The 13,736-nt window shown below is 49.2% G+C and overlaps 1 non-coding gene and 1 pseudogene across 1 annotated transcript; both read left to right on the top strand.

Annotated features, from left to right (window-relative positions):
• The first annotated feature begins 10,663 nt into the window (after nt 1-10,663).
• LOC142729267 (U2 spliceosomal RNA) lies at nt 10,664-10,851 on the top strand. Its single transcript, XR_012878103.1, has one exon. It is a non-coding gene; the product is annotated as a U2 spliceosomal RNA (small nuclear RNA).
• A 2,547-nt stretch (nt 10,852-13,398) lies between these two features.
• LOC142729261 (U2 spliceosomal RNA) lies at nt 13,399-13,573 on the top strand (annotated as a pseudogene).
• Nucleotides 13,574-13,736: the final 163 nt, after the last annotated feature.

The following is a 13,736-nucleotide window of genomic DNA, read 5'->3' as shown; positions in this document are numbered from 1 at the left end:
CAGGAAAGCCGCGGTCGGTACACCGTATCCTTTACGGCCGCGGCATGTTGCGACAACATGCACAAAAGATTGTCTGATGCGGACCAGAGTGAGGAGCGGCTAAATGGACTGAACTTTTTATTCCTCTACGGGGAGGAAGAAGTCCCGCTCGTGATGTGCATGTTCAGTCCATTTGTCTCAGAGTGTGACATTGAAACCTTCCTCAGTCGTTACTGCAGGGAGGTCCGCTTCTCACATAAAATCTTGAACACCCAGAGCTTCTGGAATGGCAAAAGAAAATATTGGGTGAAGTTCCGCCAGGATCCCAATGGCATTGGAGGCTTACATCACCCACCCCAGAACTTTGCCATTGGGAAGAATCGAGGATTCCTATTTTACCCCCAGATGCCAATAGCCTGCCGGAACTGCTTGAGATATGGCCACACCAGAGAACATTGTGACCGGCCCCATGTGGTGCAGTGTAACAGGTGTGGCCAGGTTGGACACGTAGCGGCAAAATGCAGTTCCGAGGTGTTGTGCAATCTGTGCGGCATGACTGGGCATGCTTTTAAAGATTGCCCCCGCAGAGCGAAATCTGGGCCACCCAGACCAGGGCCAGAGCGGCAGTTTGCAACATGTGCAGACGCCGCTGGTAATGCCCCAAAACGAGCATTGACGACTGAGGGGTCCAGGCCAAAGTCCTTCACAGCTCCATCGGGGGGCCCACCGATGTCAGCCTCGAGGGACGGCCATAGGGATTCCACCGGGTCCAGGCAGAGCAGGAGGAATTCTGACTCTGCTGGACATAAGTTGACCGGCACCTCTGCAAACAGGTCCTCTGCTCCGCCTGCAGTGGACCCTGTTGAGGCAGTGGTTAGCGACAGGCGTCGTGGCTCCGTAGGTTCTGCAGTAGGACCTGACGCCTGTCCCAAGAGTGTGGGCATGGAGCGGAGACACTCTGTGTCAGACGAGGGCTCCATTAAGAAAACCCTAAAATATGCTGGATTGGAGCCTCGTTTTGACCATTTCCGGTCAACGGGGGGGTCGGAGCAAAGTTCCTCCACTGCGGTTGTGGAGGGGCTTGCGATGAAGGCTCCCCGTAAGCAGGCAAAGGTTGCCAAGAGCGATGGGACCTCACAGGCCCCTGTGCAGCTGCCCAGGAAGGACATCAGCGATATCTTCAGCCAGGGGCCAGAGATGGGTGAGAGCGACTTCGAGGAGATGGATAGGAGCCATTCTGCAAAGAGACAGCGAGAGGAAGAGGAGTCCGGAGTTCGGAGGAAAGCTGCCTATCGGAGTTCGGATGAGAGCAGTGTGGGGGTTGGAGCCGCCCACGTATCTGGCTCTGACCCTACCAACATCCAAGATTTATTGACCCCTCAAAAAGGGGGTCCAGACTCGCAGCTGATCTCCGAGTACGACTCTTCTGGTTCGGACCCTGACCTCAACTAAGACTATGTTGGTTCCTATCAAAGTCGCCTCACTAAATGTGAGGTCCCTAAAGAGCCCTGTCCGCAGGACTGCTTTATTTTCATTTTTAGAGACTGTGGACTTTGACCTTTGCCTGCTTCAAGAATGTGGAATCCCTAATGACTTGGAATATCAAGATTTAAAGATGGACTGGAAACTAGGCCCCTCAGTCTGGTCTGGTGGAAATGACTGTCGCTCTGCGGGGGTTGGATTGCTCTGCCGAGGTCGTTTTATCTCCATCCAAACAGTGACTGAAATCATGCCCGGCAGAGCTATTTTAATACATTTGCTTTTTAATGGAACTTTAATTCGTGTTTTAAACGTTTATGCCCCTCCTACCAAACAGGAGAGGGCAGAACTATTAGAGATTTTACCATTGTTTTGTGTTGGGTCTACCCCCCTGCTGGTGGGTGGTGATTTTAACTGTGTGCGAGATGGAGAACACCGCCAGGGTGGGGATTTTAATCGAAAAATTGACCGTACTTCTTACCTGCTCAAGAATTTTATTGGTGATTTTAAATTGAAAGATTGCTGGAGGGAACTCTTGCCTGCGGACCCAGGCCCCACCTGGTCCAATGGAAGAGTGAGCTCCAGAATTGATTTTATTTTCACTTCTAATAGTTTTATTCCCAAAAAATGTTTGCTTTTAACAAATATTTTATCTGATCACAAGCTCCTTTCAGTGCACCTGGAGCTAGAGGGAGAGCAAAAAGCTTGTAGGGGTCCCTGGAGACTAAACACCACACTCCTGGAGGACCCCATCATTAAAGAGGAGTTTGTGCGGACCTACCAGTGTTGGCAGTCCCATAGAGCGCCCAGTCAGCCTATGCTACACTGGTGGGAGGGCATTAAACCCAAAATCAGAGCTTTTTTTATTCGAGCAGGTAAGAAGAAAGCAAAAGAGAAAAAACAATGGTTTTATGTTCTTAATAAACGTTTACATGTACTTTTTAAATTGAAGGAGATTGGTATGGATGTTGATGATGATATCTTAAATCTTAAAGCTGAAATAAAATATGCCATAGAAGAGAAAGGGAAACAAATAATTTTTAATTCACATGTAAAGCACCTCGAGGATGGCGAGAAGTGTTCCCGGTTCTTCTTCAAAAAGGTAATGGATAAACGAGATGTCATTTTAAACCTTGAAGGAGAAACCACTATGGTCGGCATTTTAAATTCTGCTTTTAATTTCTACCAATCTCTTTTTAACAAGAAAAATATTGATCCTTCCTTTTTAGAACATGTTCTTAATTCCCTTGATGCCAAGCTAGATATTTTAGACCAGGAAGTTTTATCCCGTAATATTACCTTGGAGGAACTTTTATTTGCTTTTAAAAGTTTTTCTAATGGGAAAGCTCCTGGGGAAGATGGTCTGCCCATCGAATTTTATCATGCTTTTTGGGAAATTTTAAAGAATGACATGTTTTTATTGTATAAGGAAGTTTTTATTACTGAAGAGCTGCCCCCTTCCTGGAGGAGGGGGATTGTGTCCTTAATTTTTAAAAAAGGTGAGAGGGACCAGTTAAAAAACTGGCGCCCTATTACTCTTTTAAACGTTGATTGTAAAATTTTAGCTAAACTAATAACAATCCGTTTTAAACCTTTTATTCATAAATTAATCCATCCAAACCAGGTATGTGGGGTACCTGGGAGGTCAATTACTGAGTCCCTGAATATTTTACGTGACATCATTTGGTATTTTAAAGAAAGGGGTCAAAGCCTTGCTATTTTATCCTTAGATTTCGAGAAGGCTTTTGACCGGGTCTCCCATGAATATCTTTTTATGGTTCTTAAAAAGATGGCTGTTCCTGAAATTATTTTAACACGTATTAAGCTTTTATATCGATCCTGTTTTAGCCAAATTTCTATCAACGGATTTTTAACTAAAGGTGTTCCTCTTTTATCAGGGGTGAAACAGGGGTGCCCGTTGTCTCCGCTCCTTTTTATTTGTGCCATAGAACCTCTGTTCACCCTAATAAGAGATGATAAAGTCATCAGAGGCGTGCCCATACCTGGAGGAAGGGGGAACCAGGTAAAAATCCTAGGCTATATGGATGACGCCACCGTCCTATGCCCAGACGCCGCTTCTATGAGACGGGCATTGAGGAACACCGGCTTTTTTTGTGAAGCCTCTGGTTTTAAATTAAACGTTGATAAGTGTGACTGTTTTTATACTGGTGTATGGGATTCCTCTGTGACACCAGGAGTTAACATGCAGCAGGATCAGATAAAAATTTTAGGAATTGTTTTTAATCAAGAAAACGATGGGAGACCCAATTGGGATTCAGTAATTGCCAAAATGGAAAAAAAGGTTTTAATGTGGAATTTGAGAAATCTCACCATGGAGGGAAAAGTTTTAATAATTAAATCTGTTTTATTACCCATAATGCTTTATGTAGCTATGGTTTTCCCTCCAACAATTTTATATATTAAAAAAGTGACCAGGATCTGTTTTATGTTTTTATGGGGTTCCAAAATGGAAAAACTAAAACGTGATTTTATGTACAGATGTAAGGACAATGGCGGGAGAGATGTTCCTAACCTTTTTAACTTCTTTTACATTAAATACTTTTGCTTCTGTTTTAAAATGTATAATTCTGATGGTATTTTTAGCTACTTTTTAAAGTACGCTACGGGCATGATTTTTAAACGATGGTTTCGTGTCCCTTTGAATTCTCCTGTGCTTCTGTGTCCCCCAAAACAATATGCGGTGCTCGAAAAAACTGTCAGGCTCCTAGGTCTCCAAGAATTGGAGCCTGACATATTGGGGGACCAGAAAAAAGTGTCACTCTCCTGTAGGCGGCAGGAGGATACACTGGCAGTTTCAAATTTCTCACAGGCAAGGTCCAAGGTGGTGTGGCGGAACGTTTTCGGGAAATTTATGGCAAATGTGCACAAGGACCTTGCCTGGGCAATCGTTCACCAGTGCCTCCCTACTCGTGAATTCCAGCATAGGCGAGGACTGGTGGCGAGAGCCAAGTGCCCGAGAGACAGGTGTGGTGACGACGAGACGATAATGCACCTGTTTTGGAACTGCCCATATGCACAGGAGGTTTGGAGGAAGGTAGGCCCATTGCTGAAATGGGCCTGCGGTCTTAAAGATCTTAAATTTGAATACGTGTTTTATGGTCTTTTTAACTGCCCAAGTTTTAAACAGCAAATGGTCTGTTGGATCATTTTAAACTGTTTTAAGAATGCCATTTGGAAGGTTAGGAACATTCTGCTTTTTAAACATGATTTTATTGACGTTAAAAATTGTGTGAAATATGCCCTAAGTGAAATGTATATTTATTATCTTAGGGACAAAAAGCAGCTAGGGGTAAAAGAAGCAACATCCATGTGGTGTTTGCAAATGTGGAATACCATAACATTGTAAATAAAAATGGTTTTATTCTTTTATGTCTTTTATGCCCTGTATAAATTTTATCCTGCTATTGTTCTGTACTTTTATTATAACATCTGTATTAATGGTCTTATTATTATTACTTTTGTATTCATTTAAATGTATGAATATTCATGTATTATGCTGTTGATTTTATCTTGTGGTTTCAATTTTAAAAAAAAGTCTGTAAAATATATTATTTTTGCCAATAAAAAACTTTGTTGAAACCTTATCTGTTCTTATCAGTCCTTGTAAGGATAGATAGCTCGGAGAACCACTGGGGGCTATAAACACTAGCTTAGCGATCCAAGAGCGTTCCAGACGAAGCCGGCGACGAACTGCGGAGAAGAACCAGCGAAGACGACGATCCAGAAGGGAGAAGCCGCCATCGAGGAAGAAGCTCCGGGAGATCGCTGCCGGGAAGAAGAAGGAGAACTTCGGAGAAGAGCCGCTGCTGAAGGGGATCTTCGAAGAAGCTCGGCCGCAGAAGAAGAAGCTCGACGAGGAACCGCTGCGGAAGAAATTTCGTGGAAGAACCTCGGCCAGCAAGGAGAAGATTTGCATAGCTCCGCCCCCTTCGGGAAAGAGCTATCGAAGATCCTCCCCAAGCGACAGGAACAGCTGGAAGAAGCCATGGCCTCAACCAGCAACCCTGCCACCCAGAAGGAGAAGGCTGATGGACCAGGTGAGCCGGCCCAGGCCAGGACATCTCCTCCTGAAGCCTCCTCAGGCCAACAGGCCACCAGGAAGCCGAACCAGGCTGCTCCAACCCTGGAGCCCTGGATGAAGCAGACGGTGGCCCTGAAGCTCAAGGAGGTGGACGGGAGAGTGCCGGACATGACGGAAGAAGTGTTCTGCCAGAAGATGCTCCTGGATCAGGGCTTCGCTAAGCCGGAGACCATCAGCATCCAGGCCTTCATGACCGGGATGTTCTTCGTGACCTTCGCTTCGATCAACATCTGCAGAAGGTACTGGGAGATGGTGAAAGCGGCGAGGCCTGAATCCCCTTTCTCTCGCTTTGTGGGCAACTGCCCTGTCCAAAGAGAGGAAAGGCGGGTGACGGTCTCAATGCGGAACCCACACACCCCCGGCAAAGACATCACCACGCTCCTGAAGCGGTTCTGCACAGTGGTGAGGGAACCCACCCACATCCTGAACGGACTCGGCTTCTGGACTGGCAAGTGGTCGGTAATCGTCCGACTGAACAAGGATTCCAGCGCGGAAGATGGCCTCCAACACCTGCCCCAGTCATTCTCGCTGGGCAACTCCTACGGCCTCATCTACTACCCGGACATGCCGCAGATCTGCAGGAGATGCAGCAAGAAGGGTCATTCGGTGAAGGACTGCAAGGAGGACGCCTGCAAGAACTGCCGGGTAACAGGACACGAGACCAAAGACTGCCCGAAACGGACAATGTGCAACCTCTGCGGACAAGCAGCCCACTCCTACAAGGACTGCCCGAAGAGGGATCGATCCTGGGCAACTGTAGCGGCGAAAGCTCCGGCCAGAGGGAACCCCGCCCCAGCCAGAGCTCCAGCGGCGCAGAAGACCGGGAATAAGAAGGATGGTAAGAAGACGACAGTCCCTCCCCCCCGTCTCCCGGCCCTCCCTCGCCCTACCCTTCCCACCCTCCCTCGCCCGGCCCTCCCCACCCCCCCGTCCCCAACCCCTGTCACCCCCACTGAGGCTCTCACCTTCTCCTACCCACCCATCTCAGTGGTCCTGTCACCTGCACCTCTCCCAACCCAGCCTCCCTTCTCCCCAGCTCCAGCAGCACTAACATCTTCCCCTCCAGCTGCTGGAGTCCTCTCCCTGGAGGATTTTCCCCCTCTTGTCTCCTCAGGTGCCATCCAGAGGAAGAGAAAGGTGAGGGACAGCCCAGCTGCTGAGTCCTCAAAGCGACAAGTCGTGGAAATCTGCGAAGATTCCCTTGCGCAGCAGGAGGAAATGGAGCAGATGGTGGAGGAACTCGTGTCTGAACCTGAGGTCATCGACTTCACAACAGACATCCAGGTGGCTACAATCCTGGAACAATTTTTGTCAGAGGGCCTGCTGGATCTTTCGGACCCGCCAGGAGAGGAGGATCCGCCCGACCGGACTGGTAACTAAGGTGTATCGTTTGCACTGACCTTCTTTATTCTCCCCCATGGCTGCTAAACTTAACATCTTTAGCCTCAATGTGAGGAGTGTTAGAGATAGGACTAGATGTCAGATGGTGCTAACTTTTCTTTCCAAGCAGTCGAGTGATGTATTTATGCTGCAGGAATGTACTCTCCCCTCTTCCAGGTCATACCATCATCTGGCCAGGCAGTGGACCCATGGCCCGTCCTACTGGTCTGGTGGGGGCGACTGTAAGTCTGCAGGGGTTGCCATCCTGATTAGGGGAAGCGTATTTACTGTTGACTCTGTCCAGGAGCTCGCCTGCGGCCGCTTGTTGGTCGTAGACGGTTCCTGGGCAGGAGAGCCGATTAGGCTCATCAACGTGTACGCTCCCCCTATGAAGGCTGAGCGCCTGGAACTATTCCAGACCCTGCGGACCCAGCTCGCCACCACTAGGGCAGTGGTGATGGCCGGGGACTTCAACTGCCCCATCGAAGAGGATGGACGAAGTTCCGGCACTTCAATCAAACTGGATGTCAGTTCCAAACTGCTTATCGAGATGGTAACCGAAGCATCCTTGCAGGACGTTGTGGGCTCCATGGGGATTGGCTCTGTGAACTATTCATGGAGCCGACCCGATGGCTCACTTCGTTCTCGGATTGACTTTGTGTTCACCTCCCGGGCAGTCAAGCAGCATGGGCACTCCATGGTCCCCTGCTTCTTCTCTGACCACAGGGCCATTCTCTTCCAGGGTGCCATCGGCCACGGTTTTCCTCCCGGCCCTGGCTCCTGGAAGCTGAATTGTGCCCTGCTGGAAAGAGAGGAGGTACTGGCGGAACTTAGAGACGCCTATATTGTTTGGAGGAATGATAAAGTTTTCTTTGACAAAACCTGTGACTGGTGGGAATATGTTAAAGTTGAATTTCGTTGTTTCTTTCAGGCAAAAAGTCGTCAACAGGCGTGTGAGAGGAAGAGAGACTTCAGAGAGATGCAGCGTCAGCTGCGATCCCTGCAAGACCTCCTTCAATGCGGCTGGGACGTCAGGAAGGAGCTGGAGGAAGCCAAAAAGGGCCTGAAAAGGCACTTTGAGGAGGAATCCAAGCGAATTGTCTTTCGTTCCAAGGTGGAGAACCTGGAGAAGGGTGAGAAATGTAACTCGTTCTTTTTCAGGAAACTCCATGCCGGCCACACGCCCCTGAAGGAACTTCGAGATGAGACCGGAAACATGCATTCTGGGAAGAAGGAGGTGATGGGAGTCGTCACAGACTACTACCGAAGCCTCTACTCCCGGAAAACCACTGACCCCGAAGCCGCCGATAAATTCCTGTCAGGTATCACTAATCATCTTGATCCTGCAGGTACGGAGGCTATGGATGTACCCCTGACGGTGGAGGAACTGCTCTCTGCCGCTAAATCCTTCAGACCCGGCAGGACCCCGGGCAGTGATGGTCTCCCAGCAGAGCTCTATGTAGCGCTGGGGGACTTGATCAGTCCGGACCTGCTGGAGCTCTATGAGGAGATGGTGGTGGAGGGTAGAATGCCACCGTCCTTGAGAGAAGGCATGATCACGATCTTGTATAAGCGGAAGGGGGAGAGATGTGACCTGAAAAACTGGCGTCCCATCTCTCTCCTGAACGTGGACTACAAGATCCTCGCCAAAGTATTGGCCAACAGACTGAAGGTTGTCATCGGACAGATCATCGGATCGGACCAAACCTGCGGCATTCCTGGCCGTAGGGTGGCCGACAGTCTTGCCCTGGTGAGGGACACGGTGCATTACATGCAAAGCCGCCGTACACACGCGGCCCTGGTCAGTCTGGATCAGGAGAAGGCTTTTGACCGGGTCTCTCACGAATTCATGGGTAAGGCTCTGCGTAGGCTGCGGCTCGGCAGGTTGTTCTGTTTGTATGTTAACCTGATGTATTGCGACATTTACAGCTCGGTGCTGGTGAACGGCTGGAAGACTGACCCCTTTCCTGTATCGTCGGGGGTTAGACAAGGCTGTCCTCTTTCACCTCTCCTTTTTGTTTGTGTTATAGAGCTCTTCGCAGAGGCTATCCGGCAGAATGGAGAGATCAGAGGGATCACCGCACCAGGTCCAGGACACTTCGAGGTCAAATGCTCGCTGTACATGGACGACGTGACCGTCTTCTGCGCTGACCAGAGTTCGGTGACTGCACTCGTCCAGACCTGCGAGGAGTTCGGACGCGCTTCAGGGGCAAAAGTCAACTGCGGGAAGTCGGAAGCCATGCTCTTCGGAAAGTGGTACCTGCCTTCTCCTGCCTCCTTCCCGTTTACTATCAAGCCGGACTTCATCAAAATTCTGGGAGTCTGGTTCGGTAAGGAAGGTGCAGCCCTAAAGTCGTGGGAAGAACGCTTGGCCAAAGTCAACCAAAGGATCGGACTGTGGAGCCTCAGACAACTCACTATTGAGGGCAAAGCAATGGTCCTGCGTAACGAAGTCTTGCCTGTGCTACAATACACTGCACAGGCATGGCCCCCTCTTGCCACCGTCTCGAGGGCCATTACCAGGACTGTGTTTCGCTTCATCTGGGGCTCGAAAATGGACAGAGTAAAGCGGACTGTTATGTACAAGGAGCCCCGCAAAGGTGGGAAGGGTATACCCGACATTCCCACTCTGCTGCGGATCGCTTTTGTATGTGACTGTGTTCGTAGGACTCTGAGGACAGCAAACGGCTCTGCGGGCAAGGCCATGTCCCGCTACTTCCTCCTTCCCCTCTGGCGAGGTTTTGGCTGGGACAAGTGGGACAGCTCCTTCCCTTACAACTGGCACGCTCCCTGGTTCTACGGAGATGTCGTCCGGTTTGTGAGGGAGCATCAACTGGAGGGTCTTAAGCCCGACTTGTGGAAACCTAAGACGATCCACAAGCACATCAGAGCAAAGGACTCACTGGAGTCTGTTCCAGGGCTTCATGCCGACACGTTGGAGACTGTTTGGACTAACGTGTCATCTGGCAGGTTGACCAACGGGCACAAGGACATTTCATGGATGGCCATCCAGGGAGGACTGCCTCTTAGGTCATTCATGCATGCCCGCAACCTGTGCAAGACCCGGTACTGCCCCAGGTGCCCCTTCACGGAGGAAACATCTTTGCACATTTTCTGGCAGTGCCCCTTTGCACAGGGTCTGTTGAAAGCCTTGGAACATGAACTCAAGGACTCAGTACCCAGGAACAGACTGTCGTACCGCTCGGTACTTTATGGACTATTTCCTGGGAATACCACGGATGGAGCAATCCAGGAAGCCTGGCGCCTTATGAACTGCTTTAAGGACGCTATATGGTTCGCCAGGAACCGTCTGATTTTGCGGAGAGAGAGTGTGTCCGTCCAGGACTGCCGCAGGCTGATCCACAGCCTGCTCAGAGACTATTCCACCTGGGACAGCCCGGACGTCGATGAGGAAGAGGACTGATACTCCCCTTCCCCCCACTCTCCCTTCTTGTGTGTTGTCTTTCAATAAAGCTTCGGGCCTGTGATTTCCCCCTTCCCTATCCCCTCCTACCCACTCCCCTATCCCATCACTTGTCTGTAATGCTTTGTTGTTTGGCTTTAGTGAATGCAAGAATGTTAGTGTAGCATGTGATGTAATGTATAGCATAGGCTAGCCTGTACTGTGTATTATACTGTCATGTTATGTTTGACGACTGTTATTATTTATTATTTACTGCTTCATGGCTTGCGCTGCGTCGCAGTAATGTTTGTATGATGACGATTGATTGTCAATAAAGCAATTTTCAATCAAAAAATCTGTTCTTATCAGTTTAATATCTGATACGTCCCCTATCTGGGGACCATATATTAAATGGATTTTTAGAACAGGGAGATGGAAATAGAGCTTGCTCTGTCCACTCCACGCATTGACCTGGTATTGCAGTATTTCCAGGACCGGTGCACCCTTCCCTTATGTGTTGACTAAAATCAGATTCCAAAAGTGTTTTTTCTCTTTGCCATTGTTTCTGTCTTTCTGAAGGGATCTCCCCTTTTAATCCCATTATTTCAACACCTGTTGGACAATGCATTTGTACAGTCATGTGTGATAATGAGCTCATTTATTAAATGCAATTAATGAATACATTGCCACCTCTTGTTGTGTGTGTGTGTGTGTGTGTCTTCTGTGTTTCTGTGTTTCCGGCATTTCACATTGGAACAGCTCATTCACCTTCCTTGTCTTCTCTCCGCCCTCCCTCCCTCCCTCCTAGGTAAGTTAAAGAGCTGCACCTGAGCCAGCCACTGATTGATGCAGCACCACAGTCAAATAGTGGAGTGGAGTGGAGTAGGGGAACAGCAAACAGCCATTAAAGCAGCCAGCCGCCTACCCGCCACAATGGACCTACCTGTGTACACTAGGTGGATGTGATGGAATGTACTGTCGTCCCTACATTTCAAGAAGAAGTAAGAATTGCAGTTGCAACAAACCCTTGCTTGCCTACAAAGAGAGCAGCAATTTGGATTTGTTACTATGTTACCTGGAAGAATAACAAACTGTGCAAGGATGGAGGTTGTAGGAGCAAAGAGAAGTTGTCTGTAAAGTTGGTGGATGCCTATTTTCCATTTTGCAGTCCCTTGTCTCCCTCTTGTGGCCTCCTGGAGGCAAATAAATGTGCAAAAAAAAGACAGCCTGGCGGCCGGCTGTTGCAGTGTTGCCCTCTCAGGCAACACTGAGTGACTGACTGAGCCTCACAGTCTTATATAAAGTTCAGACGGAACTTTGCACGTGTCATAGTGGAGCCCTCAGGATTCCAGAGCCAGCTTTCTGACATCATAATGGGGCCTGCCTCAGAGATAAAAGCCTGGGCCCAGGCAGTGTTGTTCAGTGCTGCTCAGCAGGCAGCACAGGACTGGATTAAAGCTGATACAAGGTGTGAAGGAACAAGGGGTGGCTGTGGGCATGCACTTGCTGCCGCTGCCAGTGTTTATCTGCATGGCAGGAGGGCATTTGGGCGTTGCCAGGAAGGCGTTTTTATGTAGATTCCTCCTCTTTCAGCACTGCATTGTGGTGCAAGCAAAAGAAGCAAATCCTGTCTGGCTTCCTCTCCGGCCTTTATTCACCTCCCGCTTAGTAGCTGTAAATGTGTGTGAGCCTGCAGGGCCCCATGGAATTGCCTAGGAGTAGGCTGAATCGCTGCAAGGGGTGAACAGCAGTATGGGACAGGCTCGGGCAAGGCAAGGGCCGCTCGGGTTATCGCTTCTCGGCCTTTTGGCTAAGATCAAGTGTCTCGAGGGCCATTACCAGGACTGTGTTTCGCTTCATCTGGGGCTCGAAAATGGACAGAGTAAAGCGGACTGTTATGTACAAGGAGCCCCGCAAAGGTGGGAAGGGTATACCCGACATTCCCACTCTGCTGCGGATCGCTTTTGTATGTGACTGTGTTCGTAGGACTCTGAGGACAGCAAACGGCTCTGCGGGCAAGGCCATGTCCCGCTACTTCCTCCTTCCCCTCTGGCGAGGTTTTGGCTGGGACAAGTGGGACAGCTCCTTCCCTTACAACTGGCACGCTCCCTGGTTCTACGGAGATGTCGTCCGGTTCGTGAGGGAGCATCAACTGGAGGGTCTTAAGCCCGACTTGTGGAAACCTAAGACGATCCACAAGCACATCAGAGCAAAGGACTCACTGGAGTCTGTTCCAGGGCTTCATGCCGACACGTTGGAGACTGTTTGGACTAACGTGTCATCTGGCAGGTTGACCAACGGGCACAAGGACATTTCATGGATGGCCATCCAGGGAGGACTGCCTCTTAGGTCATTCATGCATGCCCGCAACCTGTGCAAGACCCGGTACTGCCCCAGGTGCCCCTTCACGGAGGAAACATCTTTGCACATTTTCTGGCAGTGCCCCTTTGCACAGGGTCTGTTGAAAGCCTTGGAACATGAACTCAAGGACTCAGTACCCAGGAACAGACTGTCGTACCGCTCGGTACTTTATGGACTATTTCCTGGGAATACCACGGATGGAGCAATCCAGGAAGCCTGGCGCCTTATGAACTGCTTTAAGGACGCTATATGGTTTGCCAGGAACCGTCTGATTTTGCGGAGAGAGAGTGTGTCCGTCCAGGACTGCCGCAGGCTGATCCACAGCCTGCTCAGAGACTATTCCACCTGGGACAGCCCGGACGTCGATGAGGAAGAGGACTGATACTCCCCTTCCCCCCACTCTCCCTTCTTGTGTGTTGTCTTTCAATAAAGCTTCGGGCCTGTGATTTCCCCCTTCCCTATCCCCTCCTACCCACTCCCCTATCCCATCACTTGTCTGTAATGCTTTGTTGTTTGGCTTTAGTGAATGCAAGAATGTTAGTGTAGCATGTGGTGTAATGTATAGCATAGGCTAGCCTGTACTGTGTATTATACTGTCATGTTATGTTTGACGACTGTTATTATTTATTATTTGCTGCTTCATGGCTTGCGCTGCGTCGCAGTAATGTTTGTATGATGACGATTGATTGTCAATAAAGCATTTTTCAATCAAAAAATCTGTTCTTATCAGTTTAATATCTGATACGTCCCCTATCTGGGGACCATATATTAAATGGATTTTTAGAACAGGGAGATGGAAATAGAGCTTGCTCTGTCCACTCCACGCATTGACCTGGTATTGCAGTATTTCCAGGACCGGTGCACCCTTCCCTTATGTGTTGACTAAAATCAGATTCCAAAAGTGTTTTTTCTCTTTGCCATTGTTTCTGTCTTTCTGAAGGGATCTCCCCTTTTAATCCCATTATTTCAACACCTGTTGGACAATGCATTTGTACAGTCATGTGTGATAATGAGCTCATTTATTAAATGCAA

Source organism: Rhinoderma darwinii, unplaced genomic scaffold (assembly GCF_050947455.1).
Source record: "Rhinoderma darwinii isolate aRhiDar2 unplaced genomic scaffold, aRhiDar2.hap1 Scaffold_716, whole genome shotgun sequence".
In the NCBI taxonomy this organism is placed as follows: domain Eukaryota; kingdom Metazoa; phylum Chordata; class Amphibia; order Anura; family Rhinodermatidae; genus Rhinoderma; species Rhinoderma darwinii.
The sequence above is the reverse complement of the archived record's forward strand: the minus strand, read 5'-3'. Positions and strand labels throughout refer to the sequence as shown.